Source organism: Dipodomys ordii, unplaced genomic scaffold (genome assembly GCF_000151885.1).
Source record: "Dipodomys ordii isolate 6190 unplaced genomic scaffold, Dord_2.0 Scaffold172, whole genome shotgun sequence".
In the NCBI taxonomy this organism is placed as follows: Eukaryota; Metazoa; Chordata; class Mammalia; order Rodentia; family Heteromyidae; genus Dipodomys; species Dipodomys ordii.
Genome location: NW_012267388.1, coordinates 2,651,635 through 2,658,423, shown reverse-complemented (window position 1 = coordinate 2,658,423; position 6,789 = coordinate 2,651,635).

Here is a 6,789-nt window from a genome sequence, read left to right as displayed (position 1 = left end):
TACTGTGTTGGAAATAACCTATAACAGTTGGGGGGAGATGGCTGGGAGGGGATTAATGGGGAGAGAATGAGGGAGAAAGTCACAATGTTTAAAAGGAAATGTACTCATTAACTGACTTATGTAACTGTAAATCCTCTGTGCATCACCTTTACAACAACATTTTTAAATCTAAAGAAACAAAAGAAAAACCAACATTAGCTTCTACATTCAGGTAGTTTCCATATTTTGTTCAGATTATACATTTTAGAGAAAAATATTGCCTCATAAACCTAGTAGTCATCACTGTAAGGTGTTGCTTATTTGATTTTAACAACTTGATTTGCTGATGCCAATTTTCAAGCAAAGCACATACTAGCACAGTGTCTTTGAAGTCCTCCTCCATTAGAGAAAAAACAAAATCTTGATGGCATCGATAATATCTTGATTTTTTGTCAGTTGTGGTACTTCCTCACTCTGTGGCCCTGATGAAAGTCATTCCCTTTGGCTTTCTCTCTCTCTCTCTCTCTCTCCCTCTCTCTTTTGTCAGTTGTTGGTTCTGAACTCTGGGCCTGGGCACTGTCCTTCAGCTCTTCAGCTCAGGGCCAGTGCTCTACCACTTGAGCCACAGCACCACTTCTGGCTTATTCTGCTTATGTGGTGCAGAGGATAGAACCCAGGGCTTCATGCATGCAAGGCAAGCGCTGTACCTGAGCCACTTTCCCTGCCTCTTTTTTTTTTAATGCCATCATCTGAGCTTGAATTCAGCACTTTGACTCTTACTTAGTTTTCTTGTTCAAAGCTGTAACTCTATTACTTGAGCCACCATACCTCCACTGTGGCATTTTGCTGGTTGGCTGGAAGTAAGAATCTCTTGGGTTCATTGATCCAGATGAGATGTGAACCATGATTTTCAGATTTCAACCTTCTGAGCAGCCAAGAATTGGGACATGATCCAGCAATGCCTGGCTGCAAGCCAATCCTTTGAAAATAAATGGATGAAGAAACATAGATCCCATAGTTTCCCGTATTTGCAATACCTAGTATATGTCTGAGTCAAGCAGAAAAGTTCAGATAAGGTGATGTTAGGGAAATGAACCCTAAGACATATATTCAAATGTTTTTTTTTTCTTTCATGCAATTGTTTCTAACACATTTATAAGATTATTTCTTTGTTTCCTTGTATGTCCCTCCACCACAGTATAACCCATGCTTTCACTGTATTTGATGATGGTATTTTTTGTGGAGGGGAAGGGAACAAACAAATCATTTAAATAGGGATAGAGGTGGAACCATTGCAACAATGAGAAGTACAAGTAGATATGAAAACAAAATTTACAACTTTGGTGGAGTGGGCCCCCGAGGGGAGGATTTTATGTGGGTGTGGGGGAAGGATGGGAAGGAATGGGAAGGGGAAACAAAGGAGGAGGCTACAATCCTTGATAAGAAATGTACTCATGGTCTGGGAAGGTGGCCCATTGGTAGAGTGCTTGCCTTGCATACATGAGGCCCTGGGTACGATTCCTCAGCACCACATAAGCAAAAAGAAAAAAGCTGGAAGTGGCACTGTGGCTCAAGTGGTAGAGCTCAGTCATGAGCTGAAGAGCTGAGGGACAGTGCCCAGGCCCAGAGTTCAGGCCCATAGACCTGACCCAAATGAAAAAAAAGAAAAGAATTGTACTCATTATCTTGCCCATGTAATTGTAACCCCTCTGTACAGTATTTTCACAATAAAACAAAATAATTGGATGATAAAGATTGGGCATTGCTCAATAGATACTACGAAAAATGTAGTTTACAGTTGGTGCTCCTACAACAATAAATAGTCCCTGACAAGTCTGAGACACTGAGTGGATGGCAAGTTTTCAGTTTGTTGGGGATACAATGTTTCTAGCACAATAAGGAAGAATACATGAGGCACCAGACTGGATTCCTATCAGTGATAGAAGAACATAATCCACATGTTAACAAGCTTTGCAGACTTTCACAGATAAAACACAAAATTATTTGGCTTCTGTGTGTCTGTGCATGTGTGAGTAAGTGTACACAAATATGTGTGTGTGCTGATCCTAAGGCTTGAACACTCGGGCTTAATCTCAAGGCCTCAATCTCACTTGCATTTTTCACTCAAAGCTGGTGCTACCCCTTGAATCACATCTTCACTTCCAGATATTCAATGCATCACTAGAGACAAGATGTTAATGGACTTCTGTGCAGGCTGGATTTGAACCCTGACCCTCACATTTTATTTTCCTGAGTAGCTGGAATTGCAGGCATGAACCACTGATGTTCTGCTAGCATCACATTTTCAGGTGCTGCTATGTCACAGCAGGACCAGAATAGTTGTGTGAGTGCTGTTTGCATCTTAGCATCAACTACAGGACCAGATTGTCAGATTGCCTTTTTACAAGATAAAGAACATCCCTGCTTGATCTGCAATGAAAACAAACAGCCCTGTGCACACAGTTGTGTGCATCTGAGCATTACTTAGGAACTCTATGGCAGGATACCACATTAAACAAGAAAAAAGACAAAAGAAATACAAAAATGAAACACACAGCCCCCTCTCCTTCCCACTCCAAGCACACTGGAAACCACTGAACTACTCTCAGCCTTGTTGAAAAACTTTGGGATGGGGCCTCATTAAACTGTTCAGCAGACTTTGAACATGTGATCCTCCTTTCTCACTAGCCTACATGGCTAGGATTACAGGTATGTGCTACTATTACCTATACAGCTGAATTACACAAAAACATTGTGATGAAATGTATGCATTTTCATGCACATACATAAAGAATAGTTGACAATAAGCATAACATGTGGTTGGGATGGATTGTAGCTCATAGTAAACCTTGCTTAGCATGTGCAAGGCCTGGGTTCATCCTCAGCATTGCATACCAAAATACTGCTATCACTCATTATCAAGAATTCTCATTAAATGGGACAAGCACTGGTACCTCATGACTATAATCACAGCTATCCAGGAACATGATAACTGAACACTGAGATTCAAAGCTAGGCTAGGTAGACAAATCTAACAAACTCTTAACTCCAACTACTCAGGACAAAACCAGAACTGAAGGCATGGGTTAAGAAGTAAAACACCAGCTTGAACAAACAAGTTGAGTGGGAAGGCAAAATCCACCATTCAAGCCACAGTATCAGCAAAACTATACAGTGTTCACCATACCAAACACTCAGAGCTCTTTCCCTACCCTCTCATATCCACTAACTTCTTACAATACAGCATTTTCCATATTTCTAGTTTTACTTTTATAGAACTTATCTCAACCAGTACAAATCCTTTTGGGATGGATGTACTTTAATCCTTTACTTGCTACTGATTCATATTTTTCCACATTATTTCAAAGTACAGGAATAAATTCCTAATTACAGACTGGGGTGTGGTGGAGCACAACTGGAATCCCAGCACTAGGGACTAAAGAACAATGTTCATGAGTTCAATGTCACACTGCGCAATAGAGCAAGACTCTTACTGCAAAAACAAAAAGTTCAGGCATTTTTCTTTTGGGAGTCATATTGATACTGAAGCTGGAATTTAGGGCCTTGTACTTGCTAGGTACTCTGCTACTGGAGCTCACTCTTTCAGCTTGAGTCCATTTTGGAATAGGATCTTATGTTTCTGCCAGGACTAGTGTGGCATGTACCAAAGGATAGGCAAATACCACCAAGCCCAGCTTCATTACTTGAGATGAGGTCTCTCAACCCTTTGCTCAGGCTGGCCTCACAGGGTGAACTTTCTAATCTGTCTTCAGAGTAGTTCTCATTACAAAAGTAAGCTACACGGATTTTATGTCATAATACAAGTATTTTATTGCATCGTGAAAATATCACAAACATCATTATAAACCTGGATCATATTTCAGCAGTCCATTAATTATTCACCAGTTTAATCTTTTCCTCCTTTTTCTGTTTCATTTCTAGAAACAAACAGCATCCAAAATTGCCCTGATATCTTGTTTGTTGTGCTAAAGCTTGCCTATTAAAAGCAGCTGAATTAGAAAGGAGGTCAGCATCCTTTCCTTCAAGGATTAAACCATTTCCTGGGCTTCAGACACTGAACAAGCCACACCTGTCCTCATCCACACTGCAGTTGTACTTCTCACCCACCAAATTTCCCCTTTCAATAAGAGACCCAGCTCCTGAATAAGAATCTTGAGGGAAAGGAGCTGACACAGAGCTCTTCCTGTAAGAGGAGCTGCTGGATTACCAAGAGAAGGTTCTTCGTGAAGACACGGTGAGAACGGTGGTTGGTTTTCTGTTTCCTATTTGTCAGCCTAGAATCTTCTCTTTTTCTTCCCAAGGATAAGAAGTCCGACACTGTCTCTGTAACTCACTGTACTCTGCCTTCATGATCACTGTTTGTCTCTTCCTAGAGATATGCATATACTGGCTGCTCAGAGTGGTCTTCATTCCCACAGCTGATGCTCCAAACACATACTTCTTTATCTACCTCTCTCCATCTGTTTTTCTCTGTCTCTCCACCTATGTTATTATGTGGTATATGTATATGCGTGTATGGGTATGCACATGTGCCTGTGGTGGAACTTGAAATCAGAACCTGTGCTTTCACTTGGCTTTTTTTGCTCAGGGTGGAGTTCTACCACTAGAGCCACAGCGCCAAATCTACATTTGCAGGTTAATTGGGAAAAATGTCTCACAGACTTCACTTCCATGGCTGGCTTCAAATCAAGAAACTCACATCTCAGCCACCTGAATAGGAAGGAATGTAGGCATAAGCCACCAGCACCTGGCTTGATGTCTTTGTTCAGATGGAATCTTACTGTGGAGTCCAGGCTAACCTCAACCTCATGATCCTCCTGCCTCTTTCCCAAGTGCTGGGATTACAAGCATGCAGATTCACCTTTTTACGATACTAAACTTATCATTACAACAGCACATCTCAATTCAGATTGTTCCCACATTCCATTTCATTGCTTAACTGACACCTTTGAATTACTGGCTACCTTTGGTTCTAGAAAGATCTTCAGTGGCCAACTGCATAGGAGGGAGACATGTCCTCACAATGTCTGCTGATGTGTTATCCAGAAGAAACTCTGGAGTTACAATCTCTAGCATGAAAATTTTAGGATGGCTGGAGATGTGACTCAATTGGTACAGCAACAGACACTACGCTCAAAGTCTGAGAACCAGCCCACACCGATCGCACCACCACCAGCAGACAAAAAGGGATACAGAAAAAGGGATACAGGTGGACTCATTACAACTATGAGATGTACAAAATCCTATGTTGAAAAACAAACTTTACAACTTTGGTGGTAGAAAGGAGGGAGTGTAGTTGTGGAGATGGAAGGGCAGGGATGGTAGGGAAAGAACAAAGGAGTAGACAATACTGCTTGATAAGAAATGTCCTTATTACCTTATTACATTGTTCATGTAATTGTAACCCCTCTGTACGTATTTTCACACTAAAAAAACTTATTAAAAATGAAAACAATCTAAAAAAAAGGAAAACAACACCTTCAAGATAGGAAGAAACTATAATTCCTCGCTGAATCCTAGAAGGCCCAGGCTAGGACATTGGATTTCTGTAGAGTATCTTCCTGAGCTGTTCAATTGTTCATTGTCTGTCTGGTCTATGACAACACTACACAGGGATGGAAAGGGAGGATTTACCATGTCCTTAGGTAAAAGCCAAGCTCCTTCTAAGCAGCTTTTCTTCACTGTCCCCAGTGTCAATAATCACTCATGGACTTTCATTGTTCAGTTTGCAGGAACTGTCTGAAGATGTCAGCTGATGGGGCTAGCAACTAAGCTGAGCACCAGCGGCTCCTGACTCTAACCCTAGCTCCTCAGAGGCTGAGACAAGGAGCATGACAATTCCAAGCCAATGGGGTAGAGAAGTCTGTGTGTGAGATTCCCCCTTCACATAACCAGGAGAAAAAAACAAGGCCAGAGGCATGGTTCAAGTGGTAGAGCATCAGAGAAAAAGCAAGCCTAGGGAGTGCAAGGCCCTGAATCCAAACCCTACCACATGCAAAGACTGGAGCTGGGTGGACCAAGTCCAGGGTGTGACCAGGTTCACCCATGTCTCATCACTGTAAATCAAACATCTGGCCCAGAATCTTTTCTATGTATCTACCCCAACATCAAAGAGCAATTTTCTTGATCACACATGTATAGTTTTGATCTGGACGGTTCTCTAGAGGCCATGTGGTAAAGTCATGGTTCCCAGTGTGGTGAAATTTAGTGTTGGTAGAACCTTTAAGGGTGACAATGAGAGAGAGGTTGTCGGGTCATTGGGCATTCCCTTGATAGGGCTAGGGAGACCCTATCTTAACCAAGTAAGGTGTGGTGGTACATGTCTGCATCTCTGTTACATGGAAGGTCTGAGTAGTAGTGTTTTAGTCCAAGCACAAAGCATGAGACCGTATCAGAAAAGAAAGGAAAGAAAGAAAGAAAGGAGTAGGGGCACAGTAGTCAAAAGATTCCTTTAGCAAGAATGTGACCCACAGATCAAACACCAGTACTTGACAAAACAGTATAAAATAATTTATTGGAATCTACTTACTCCCACACTTCAAATGAGATTAAAAATCCCCACAAAACATAAGATGGCAGAGCAATTAACAAACCTCCAGAAAAAAAAAAAAACTTGTGGTCTGTATCATGGGGTTAAACTCAGCCTGGTCATTGTTCCTCAGCTTTTCAGCTCAAGGAGAGGGCTCTACCACTTGAGCCATAGTGCCCCTGCTAGTTTCTGGTGGTTAATTGGAGATAAGAATGTCACAAACTTCCTGCCCATCCTGGCTTTGAACCAGGATCCTGAGA